The sequence below is a fragment of the Somniosus microcephalus genome, chromosome 3, assembly GCF_052327205.1.
Source record: "Somniosus microcephalus isolate GS21.2 chromosome 3, FLI_Smic_1.0, whole genome shotgun sequence".
In the NCBI taxonomy this organism is placed as follows: Eukaryota; Metazoa; Chordata; class Chondrichthyes; order Squaliformes; family Somniosidae; genus Somniosus; species Somniosus microcephalus.
In genome coordinates, this window is record NC_140989.1 from 241,068,356 (window position 1) to 241,080,389 (window position 12,034).

Here is a 12,034-nt window from a genome sequence, read left to right on the forward strand (position 1 = left end):
TCTATCTCCGTTTTAAATCTATTTAATGTTGCAGCTTCCGCAGCTCTCTGGGGTAGCAAATTCCATAGATTTACTACCCTCTCAGTGAAGAAGTTTCTCCTCATCTCAGTTTTGAAACAGCAGCCCCTTATTCTAAGATTATGCCCCCTAGTTCTAGTCTCACCCATCAGTGGAAACATCCTCACTGCATCCACCCGATCAATCCCCCCTCACAATCTTATATGTTTCGATAAGATCGCCTCTCATTCTTCTGAACTCCAATGAGTAGTGTAGTGTATGTACCTTTAAGGTGAGAACTACTTTTACAGCTCCTGTATACTGTAGTACCGGCAGTGACCACACCTGTATATAAACCCTGAGTAGGGATCTGTGCGTTAGTTTTAGAGTAACCCTCATCCAGTAAATACCTGTTGAATTGTTCCTGCAGTCTGAGTGTCTAGTTATTGAAGGACACACTACATCAAAAATACACGGATCTAGCAGTGGCGACGAGGCAGATTCGAACCTACCTACAACTCTGTATTTCCTCCCAGGGATTCGCTCCTGGAGAACAGTGGAACAAAGTCGAGGCCAGAAGCACGGGCGTCGACCACGAGCAACCGCCCAGTCATCCAGCAGAGATTGAGCATCGCAGGGGAGGCTGTTGTGAGCTGGGCTTGGTTCTCCAGTCACGACGATCCAGTGCAACAGGCTGGCAACAGGGACGGCGCAGACCCTTCCCGGACAGCGGCGGCTGGAGCCGACCGACGGCACAGAAAAGGCCGAGCAGCGTCGACGGGGTAAGAGAGAGGGTAAAGCGTACAGGGCACAGCCGGGGGTTGAAGACCGAGCGGCGTCGACAGAAAACAAAAAGAGAAAGAGGGTAAAGCGCAGCTGGGGTTCAGGACCGAGCGGCGTCAACGAGAGAGGCGCGCAGAGCGCAGCCAGTGCTCAAGGGCTGAGCAGCGTCCGCGGGGAAGAAAGAAAGCGCGGGAGACGCAGCGGAGAAGAAGGGAGAGCGCGGGAGACGCCATTTTTGAAGCCGCAGCGGAGAAGAAGGGAGAGAGCGGAGAAGGGAGAGCGCGGGAGACGCCATTTTTAGCCAGTCTAACCACACCCAGGGATGCCGAAGACTGGCAGTGTCACAGCGTTTGACAATGAAGTCGAAGATTGGGCGACATATGTAGAACACATTAAAGTGTACTGCAAGGCGAATGAAGTGCCAGATGCCAGGAAAGCACTGGTATTGTTGAATTCCATGGGTGCAAAAACGTATGGCTTACTGCGAAACCTAGTAACCCCAGAGAAGCCAGTGGATAAGGATTTTGAAAGCATAGTGGCAATCCTACAGGACCACTTAAACCCCACACCGCTGATAGCAGAAAGATTTAAGTTTCACAAAAGGAACCAGCATAAAGACGAAAGTAATGCTGAGTATTTAACGGAACTGCGCAAGCTATCGAAACACTGCCAGTTTGGAACGGGACTAGCAGATACGTTAAGGGACAAGTTTGTGTGTGGGCTTCAAAGTGAAGGAACCCAGAAACGGCTTCTATCAGAAAAGGATCTTACGCTGGACAAGGCTTTCAGCATGGCAGTATCACACGAAGGAGCCGCACGGGGCGCTGTAGAGATACAACGGAGACCGCAAGAATATGGCACCAATGAAATGTCATATGGAGCAGTGAAGTGTTATCGCTGCGGCAGAACAACACACGACCAGAAGGATTGTTGGTTTAAGGACCAAGTGTGCAGACAGTGTGGAAAAGCAGGACACATAGCAAGAGTCTGCAGGTCGGGAAAGAAAACCAGCAGCAAGAAATCTCCACAGGAGAAGTACAAAAAGGTACATAAGGTGACGGAGAGTAGTTCAGATGAACAGAAAAGTGATACAGACTCCGGAAGCAAGGAGCTGAGTTGTCTGAAACTACATAATGTAATCAAAATGGAGGATCACCAAACTATCTGGATCACGCTCAAGATAGACAGAGTCCAAGTGAAAATGGAATTGGACACAGGATCAGCCCTAACAGTCATAAGCCGAAGGGACTACAAGCGGCTATTCTCACATATACCCTCGAGAGATACAAAGATTGTCTTGAAGACGTACACGGGGCAAAAAGTCTACCCCAAAGGAAAAATACCCCAAAGGAAAAATAAGGGTGAACGTGATATACAACGGAAAGGAAACATCAAAAATGGACCTATATGTATTGGCAGATGGAGGACCACCACTACTAGGACGTGAATGGATCCGGAAGATACAGTTAGATTGGCATTCCATACAAGCACTGACGGTAGAGGCCAAAAAGGATGACGACGTCACACCTGGACGACTGTCAAAAATGCTAACTGACGCACAAGAAGTGTTCCAGGAGGGACTCGGAACACTAAAAGGCATAACAGCGACGATCAAAATAGAGGAAAATGCAAGCCCAAAGTTTTTTTATGGTCAGACCGGTGCCTTATGCGATCCGCCCAGCCGTCGAAGCAGAGCTGGAAGGTTTGGAACGTTCAGGAATACTGTCCAAAGTGGACTGGAGCGAGTGGGCTACACCCATCGTTCCTGTAATGAAGAGGTCGTTGAGTAATACGCCTGGGGAACCAAAAAAGGTTCGCATCTGTGGGGACTTTAAGGTGACAGTGAACCCAGTCCTTCACACGGTACAATATCCGCTTCCGCGGATTGAAGATATTTTCGCCTCGCTATCTGGAGGAAAATGCTTCACTAAGATTGATCTGGCCCAGGCGTACCTGCAAATGGAGGTAGAATAAGCCTCGAAACAATACCTCACGATCAACACTCACAAAGGTCTCTACCAATACAACCGGCTGGTGTTCGGGGTAGCATCAGCTTCGGCTATTTGGCAAAGGGCAATGGATCAAGTCCTGCAAGGGATTCCAGGGACCCAGTGTTATTTGGACGACATCCTGGTCACGGGCAAAAATGACAGTGATCACCTCACCAACCTGGAGCAGCTGCTCACTAGATTGAAGGAATATGGGCTCCGAGCTAATCGCCACAGATGCGAGTTTTTCCAGAAGCAGATCTCGTATTGTGGCCACGTTATTGATGAAGAGGGGTTACATAAGTCCCCTGAAAAGATTGAGGCAGTAGTCAAGGCTCCAGCACCGGAAAATGTGTCACAACTGAGGTCGTTCCTCAGGCTGGTGAACTACTACCATAAGTTCTTGCCGAATTTGTCTACAGTACTACACCCACTGAACACCCTACTGCAAACGGGGGTACCATGGAAGTGGAATGACGAATGTAAACGAGCTTTCCAGAAGTGCAAAGAATTGATCACATCAAAAGAGGTGTTGGCTCATTTCAACCCAGCACTACCAATTCGGTTGGCGTGTGATGCATCACCCTATGGCATTGGAGTGGTGCTGTCGCACAAGTTCCCGGACGGCTCGGAGAGGCCAGTAGCCTTTGCGTCTCGGTCACTAACCTCAGCCTAGCGTAACTACGCCCAGATTGACAGGGAGGCCCTCAGCCTAGGGTGGGGAGTGAAAAAGTTCAACCACTATCTGCACGGGCAGAAGTTCACCTTGCTAACGGACCACCAACCACTTGTCTCCATCTTTAATCCAAAGAAGGGCGTGCCGGTGATGACTGCGCAATGGCTACAAAGATGGTCGCTTTTTCTAGGGGCGAACCAATATGAAATCGAGTATAAGGGCACGAAACAGCATGGAAACGCTGATGGGCTATCACGCCTGCCACTGCCTACTGCGGAGGAAGCACCAGCAGTGGACCCTGTCGAAATATTTCATTCGACTATAATTGAACGCTTGCCAGTAACTAACGCTGATAGAGAAGGAGACCCGAAATGACCCGACACTGTCTTGGGTATATGACTTGACGGTGAAGAGATGGCCAACACATGGCGACTCACTGTTGCCAGCATTCTCATCCAGAAGAGAACAGCTGTCAGTATGCCAGGGGACCTTGATGTGTGGATCCCGAGTGGTAATTCCACCCAAGTTAAGGGAGAGAGTGCTCAATGAGCTTCACGAAGGCCATCTGGGAGGGGTAAAAATGAAAAGCCTTGCTAGGGCTTATGTGTGGTGGCCGGGGATCGATCAGCAAATCGAGGACCTGACAAAGAGCTGCTCAGGATGCCAGAAGGTCCAAAATGCACCACCACATGCCACTCTACACCCATGGGAGTGGCCCTCATCTCCATGGCAACGGGTGCATATTGATTTTGCTGGTCCATTCATGGACTCAATGTTTCTAATAGCTGTGGATGCGCACTCGAAATGGCCTGAGGTGATCAAAATGTCGTCCACCACCACGGAGAAAACTATTGCAGTCCTACGGACCATATTTGCCAGGAACGGCTTGCCAGAGCAGATTTGCTCTGATAACGGACCACAGTTTGTGTCCGAAGAGTTTCGAAGATTCATGAAAAGGAATGGGGTAAGGCATTACACATCCACCCCGTATCATCCAGCCACAAATGGATTGGCTGAGAGGTTCGTACAAACCTTCAAGAAAGCAGTAAGGGCCATGTGCGATGACGACATTCCACTGCAGCATAAGGTGGCCAATTTCCTGTTAGCCTACAGAAATGCAACACATGCAGTCACCAACCAGACCCCAGCCATGATGTTCTTTAACCGAAGGTTGAGATCTCGTCTGGATTTGCTCAGACCAAATGTACGAAGAGATGTTGAGAATAAGCAATTCCAGCACATCAATGAGAAGCCGACAAGGAGCTTCAATGTAGGGCAACCAGTCTTGGCCCGTGACTACCGAACAGAGAAATGGCAACCAGGAACTATATGCACATGGCAGGGGCCACTAATGTACACAGTAGATGTTGGGGAGAACATTGTGAGATGCCATGTCGACCAGATCCTTGAGTCACAGGAACGAGTCAACCCCATGTCTCGCGCACCTGGTGATGAACCCGACATACAGGTAGCATCTACCCCAGAAACAGTAGCATCGGAAGCTGATGAACCAACTGACGACAGGGGGCCTCCGCACCAAGAACAAGAGACTCAGGAAAGGCGCTATCCCGAAAGGATCCGGAAGCCGCCCCAAAGACTGAATTTATAAATGGACTATTTTCAGTAATGTGCATGTTAAAAGTGTTAATTGTAAAATGAATGTTATGGTACTGTAAATCTAAAAGGGGAGGAATTGTAGTGTATGTACCTTTAAGGGGAGAACTACTTTTACAGCTCTGTATACTGTAGTACCGGCAGTGACCACACCTGTATATAAACCCTGAGTAGGGATCTGTACGTTAGTTTTAGAGTAACCCTCATCCAGTAAATACTTGTTGAATTGTTCCTGCAGTCTGAGTGTCTAGTTATTGAAGGACACACTACATCAAAAATACACGGATCTAACAAGTAGAGGCCCAACCTACTCAACCTTTCCTCATACGTCAACCCCCTCATCTCCGGAATCAACCAAGTGAACCTTCTCTGAACCGCCTCGAGAGCAAGTATATTTTTTCTTAATTATGGAAACCAAAACTGCATGCAGTATTCCAGGTGTGGCCTCACCAATACCCTGTATAACTGCAGCAAGGCTTCCCTGTTTTTATACTCCATCCCCCTTGCAATAAAAGCCAAGATTCCATTGGCCTTCCTGATCACCTGCATACTAACTTTTTGTGTTTCATGCACCACTCATGTAACGCAAGAACCCAGCACAATATCCCAGGAGTTATTGCAGCCTAGTGCACAAAATTGATGAGGAAAACTGGATCCTGCAATTTTAAATATGTCTTTGCCGTGTGTGTTTAAACAAAAACACGCACACAGCTGACTGTAGCCTTATTAATTCCCAGGTAAACTTTCTTTTACTTCAACACAACAGTCACATAACAGCATACCAAAAAGATGAGGTGGCAAACTTGACAAAGGTGGAAATGAAGAATTATTTGGGTGGATTATTAGCTACTCAATGAGTTTGTGCTTTAATACAGGTTAAGTCCCCTTAGAAGCAGCTTCCTCTTTGCAAGACTCTATCCTGTATATAATTTCGGAATCAAATAGCAACAGTGTTGAAGTAAAACGCTCATACAGGTATTTCATTTAACGCATTTCACGCTATAGTAACGTGTTGGAGCCGCAACACGGAGTGGTGTGAACCAGCCACTAATCCACCTACCATCACAGTGCCAGAGTCTCAGCAATATTGCCATGAAGAATTGCTAAGGAGAGCCCAGGTGCTTTCAGACAAAAAGGGGGCATCACTCCAAAACACTCTTCTTGGTGGCCAGTGTCAGAGTATCAGTATGCTCAGGCAGCCGAGAGGTGATCAAAGAAATGGAAAAAACATTTTAAAATAGGGAGAGTCACTCTCAAAAATAAAAGAAGAAAATAATTCTACCTGGACTACCAAGTGCTCCAAAATTTAGCCAAAGAATATTTCAGAGGCAATGTGTCAGACACAATTGAATTTATCTGGGGTGATATTTGAAAGCAAAAAAAAGTTTCATTTATCACATTCTCAAGATATCCCAAAACACTTCACAGCCAATTAATTAATTTTGAACTGCAGTCACTATTGTTGTGTAGCACAGAACAAATGCAACCCAACCAATTACCGCCCCATCAACCTACTCCCAATCATCAGCAAACAGATGGAAAGAGTTGCCAACAGTGCCATCAAGTGACACTTACTTATCGATACGATAGCAAAATACTGCGGATGCTGGAAATCCAAAATAACAATAAACGCTGGAAAAACTCAGCAGGTCAGGCAACATTTGTGGAGAGAAAAAGAGTCAACGTTTCGGGTCGAAACCCTTCTACAGAACTTACTCATTGATGCTCAGCTTGGGTTCCACCAGGATCATTCGGCTCCAGAACACATTACAGCCTTAATATAAGAATTAGGAGCAGGAGTAGGCCATACGGCCCTTCGAGCCTGCTCCGCCATTCAATAAGATCATGGCTGATCTTCGACCTCAACTCCACTTTCCCACTCGATCTCCATATCTCTTGATTCCCCTAGAGTCCAAAAATCCATCTATCTCAGCCTTGAATATACTCAACGACTCAGCATCCACAGCCATCTGGGGTAGAGAATTCCAAAGATTCACAACCCTCCTGATGAAGAAATTCCTCATCTCAGTCTTAAATGGCCGACCCCTTATCCCGAGACTGTGACCCCTAGTTCTAGTCTCACCAGCCAGGAGAAACAACCTCTCAGCATCTACCCTGTCAATCCTCCTCAGAATCTTATATGTTTCAATGAGATCACCTCTCATTCTTCTAAACTCCAGAGAGTATAGGCCCAATCTACTCAATGTCTCCTCATAGGACAACCCTCTCATCCCAAAATGAATCTAATCCTGTCCTCAATGCATGTCTATAAACAAGCTTATCCAGCAGAATTTACTGGCTACTATCAGCATTGGAAACTCTGGATGATTTCACCTCCTTCTCTTTCTACTTGATGGTTCCATTTGTGAGGAGTCCAAAACTAGGGGCCATAAATATAAGATAGTCATAAATAAATCCAATAACGATTCAGGAGAAACTTCTTTACCCAGAGAGTAGTTAGAATGTGGAAGTTGCTATCACATAGAGTAGTTGAGAGACGAATAGCAGAGATGCATTTAAGCCGAAGCTAGATAAGTACATGAAGGAGAAAGAAATAGAAAGATATGCAGATTGGGTTAGGTGAAGAAGGGTGGGAGGAGGCTTGTGTGGCGCACAAACACCAGCATGAACCAGTTGAGCCAAATGGCCTGTTTCTGTGCTGGAAATTCTATGTAATTTAATTCTACACTGAGTACAAAGTCTAATGCGAGCTTATTCAGCACTGACCAATCTTCTCTTCAACCTACAATGAAAGCTCTAGATTCAGGAGAATGACAAAGTCCCCTGATGTTCATGACGTCCAGCAGTTATATATACCACAACATTTGTTGATGACACTAAGGTTTGGCCAGGTGACAAGTGTAAGGGAGAAGTGTTCAAAGGGTCACGGATCAAGTAACAAATGTGTTGAGGGTTGGCAATAAATTGGTACGGCACATTTGAAAAGGAAACATGAGACATCCATGAGCAAAAGTGGAAAAGGTTTTGACAATTCAAAAAAACTTTTCAATATGAAACTCATCAGTGAAGCTAGTCAAGAACTGGGATTCAACTCAACATTTCATTATAAGTCAGAGGAAACTATCCTAACATTGTATAGGTCATTGGTGACGTCCTCTTCAAAGATTTGGAAAGCCCAACTCGTGGCCCTGCAAATCACTTAACTAATTGTAAAAATAACTGAAGAAAGCAGCCCACAACCACCTTCTCAGGACAACTAGGATGGGCAATAAAGGCAGCCTATATCCAGAGACCAGAGACAAAAACAATGTAGTGTATGTGCTAACGGGCCATTTAACAGAACTAGAGGACACCGGTTCAGAAATAACAGGCCTCAAGTGACACGAGAGGGGTGAAATTCCACCGTAACTTTGGTGGAAGAGTTGCAGAAACACCAGCAAAGAGGCATGAACACCATTTATACCTGGGGGTTCAGCAGCTCTTCTGTCTAATTTACGGTGGGCCAGCGAGAGAACTCCCACGCAAATTCACATCAGAGGTATCCGTGAGGTGCGGTATTACCATAGGAATGCTTAATGCATTTCAATAGAATCCTTTGGTTTGAATAGAGGTAAACACCCAACAAAAATAAATTGCATTAAAATTGTGGACAAAGGAATTTAACAACTCATAAGCACGCCAATGTGATTTCATTCAATATAATACTTATTTCCCCAGAGAGTATTGCATACATGGAACAGAATCTCAAGAAAAAGCAGTTAATGCCTTCAAAAGAGACCTGGATAAATATCTGGGCAGGAATCTGATTGAAAGTGGCTGGCCAGGTTTAAAAAAGTTAATAAAAAGGCATTATGCAGTCACTGTTATTGGGTTAGTGGTTACCAGACTTATACCTTCCTAAAAGAGGATGCTTTCTTTGTGGACTCAATTTGAACACAAGTACCAAAGTGGGAGAAAAAAGGTAATGATCAAGTGACCCGAAGCTTGGGTTTTAAAAACCTGTAGATTATATGGGCCTGATTTTCCTCTGCTATCCTGCGTCAAATTGGGCAGAAGAGGCAGCCGGGAATATAAAGGGGCAAAAGAGAAGAGGAAATGTGTTGCGGTCTCAGCCGACACTAAGCCCTTAGTAGATGAGGAAATGGGGAGTAGAAATGGAGGGAGAAGGATGTCTACTAAGTCCTCTCCCTCCATTTGTAAATTGATATTGTGCTGGTCCAGATCCAGCGAGCAGCATCAGAACAGCTTGTCGGTTCCAAATAAATGAGGTCCGGGTCTCGAAATGGCTCTGGCCTCTTTTGCTCCTGGTACAGGCGGGTGAGTGACCCTGGTACATTTGGCCACCCAAGTGTTAAAATCTACTCCTTTAGGGGATATTTTCAGGCTGCCCCCGGGCGGAAACTCGGGAGGGGAGGTGCTCAGCGGTAGATTCTTGGGGGAGATAGTCGGCCACTCTGCCGGCAGGAACGTGGTGGTATGTCACCCCATTTCTACCCAGTGGGGGCCTGAAAGTTACCCCAGTAGAAAAGGAAACTCAACACATTTTCTCAATAGAATTTAAATAATTTTTATTATTTTGTAAGTTTTATCATTGCCTCTTTTTACATGGTTCTGATTCAGGACTATTCTGGTGGCTTTCTTTCAGCTCCACCTTCGGTCCAGTGTGTGGCTATAATTGAGGCCTGCTCTCCTCTGACTCCACTTCATTTGTTCTGCTTTATTCCACTCCATTTTGGGCCTTCATCCTAAGCTCCACTTCAGGCATGCAACACCTGGCTGTGCCTTGGCTCCAGTTCAGGGCTGCTCATCTGGCTTATGCCCTGGCTCTGCTTTATCCCTTTGCTTCGTTTCAGGTCCCCATCTTAGCTGCACTTTGTGGTAAACCACTTTTGTCGTTCACTATCGTTACACTATAGTTATCACTGTTATATCGTTATCACTGGTCACACTGTTGTATCACTATACGAGGTCGCCTCTTGTCACGCTGCTATACCTGGGCTGAACACTGCTGACTCCGCCCATGGCTCCACCTACCTGCCCAGGTATAAAGGTGGTCGACTGGCTGGTATTCCTCCTTGTTGGATCCGATCACCCACGAGGGTGGGCTCTGTTATTTAGCCAATAAAAACCTATAGTTACTTTCTTAACTCGTCGCTTTTCATTGGATGAATTGATAGGTATATCAATTTTATTGACTAAATTTTAAAATGTCGACACTTGAGCAGCCAAACGACCAGCCAAGCGACCAGCCAGACGCCCAGCTACGTGACCAGCCAGACGCCCAGCTACAACAGCCGGCCTGGCTGCGAGCCCTCAGACCACCGTACCTGGACCTAAACCCACAGGCAGCAAACTCAGCCCTCGACTTCGAACACTGGCTGAGCTGCTTCGAAGCCTACCTGGGAGAATCCGGCGTGCCTCAGAAATCCATGCTAAGAGTTCTGAACGCCCAAGTGAGCCCTAAAGTATTCGCACTCATCCGGGACCTTAAAACATACGAGGACGCCATCAACCAGCTGAAAAGACAGTACCAAACCCCGGTAAATTCCATGTATGCCAGACACCTCCTAAGATCCCGCCCGCAACAGCCAGGAGAGCCCGTGGAGGAATTTTTACGGGTGCTACAAGCACTCGGCAGAGACTGTAACTTTAAAGCGGTAACGGCGGCAGAAAATACTGAAGACAATGTCCGCGATGCCTTCGTGAAAGGCCTGCGGTCCGACTACTCACGGCAAAGACTACTGGAAGCAAGGGACCTCGACCTGGACAAAGCTGCAGCCCTCGCTCTCTCTCTAGAGGTGGCCCATCGGGACCTCGAGGCATACTCAAGGTACTGTAACTCGCGACCCTGGGACTTGGGACCGACCTCGACCGCGATACCCCCCGCAGCAACCCCCCTGGGACCTACCTCAGCGTCGGCGTCCCGGACCCGATCGAGACCGCCACCCCCGGTACCGGCTCCGACATTGGACCCCCGCGATCGGGCCGCCGGCTGCTTCTTCTGCGGCCAGGCGAAACACCCGAGGTCGCGCTGCCCAGCCAGGAACTCTACCTGCTCAAACTGCATGAAGAAAGGCCACTTCGCTAAGGCCTGCAGAGGTGGATCATCAGAGGCCAGCAGTGCCTCATGCGAGCTGTGGGGGCGGCCATCCTCCTTCAAGGCAACAGAGGCCAGCATCCCCACATGTGAGTCATGGGGCGGCCATCTTTGATACAGGCAACTGACACCAGCAGTGCCTCATGTGAGTTACGGGGGCAGCCATCTTCTCCGCCATTTTGTCCAACCTCGTGGAAGACGCCATTTTACCCACCACGCTCGACCGCCACCGTGCCTCTAGACCCGACTACCGCCTCACCCGCAGACTACAGCAACTCGCTCAGCTATACACTAGCCTCCGTCTCACTGGACCAAACCCGCCCGCATCACCTGTCCAAGTCAATGATGGACATCAGAGTAAACGGCCACGCCACGACCTGCCTGTTCGACAGCGGAAGCACGGAGAGTTTCATCCACCCAGACACGGTGAGCCACTACTCCCTCCCTGTCCTGCCAACGCGCAACCGGATCTCGATGGCATCGAGATCCCACGCCACAGACATCAGCGGCTACTGTGTTGTGACCCTATCGGTTAAGGGTACGGAGTATAAAAATTTTAAACTCCTCGTCCTCCCCCAGCTATGCGCCGCCGTCCTACTAGGGCTAGACTTCCAATCCCACCTCCAAAGCGTCACGCTAGCATACGGCGGACCCCTCCCCCCACTCACAGTCGACAACCAACAGATTTTAAACCGCCCACCGCGTAACACCTGCGGCCTATCCACCCTCAAGGTCCCGCCACCTTCCCTGTTCGCTAACCTCACCCCCGACTGCAAACCCGTCGCTACCAAGAGCAGGCGGTACAGCGCCGGGGACAGAGCTTTCATTAGCTCTGAGGTGCAGCGTCTCCTGAAGGAGGGCATCATCGAAGGGAGCACCAGCCCCTGGCGTGCCCAGGTCGTGGTAGTTAAGACGGGC

The 12,034-nt window shown here is 48.0% G+C and overlaps 1 protein-coding gene across 5 annotated transcripts in view; it reads right to left on the bottom strand.

The window, feature by feature from the left end:
• The window catches only part of LOC147121771 (acyl-CoA-binding domain-containing protein 6-like), a 281,478-nt gene that overhangs the window by 133,836 nt on the left and 135,608 nt on the right, over positions 1 to 12,034 (bottom strand). The gene's annotated exons all lie outside the window — the stretch shown is intronic.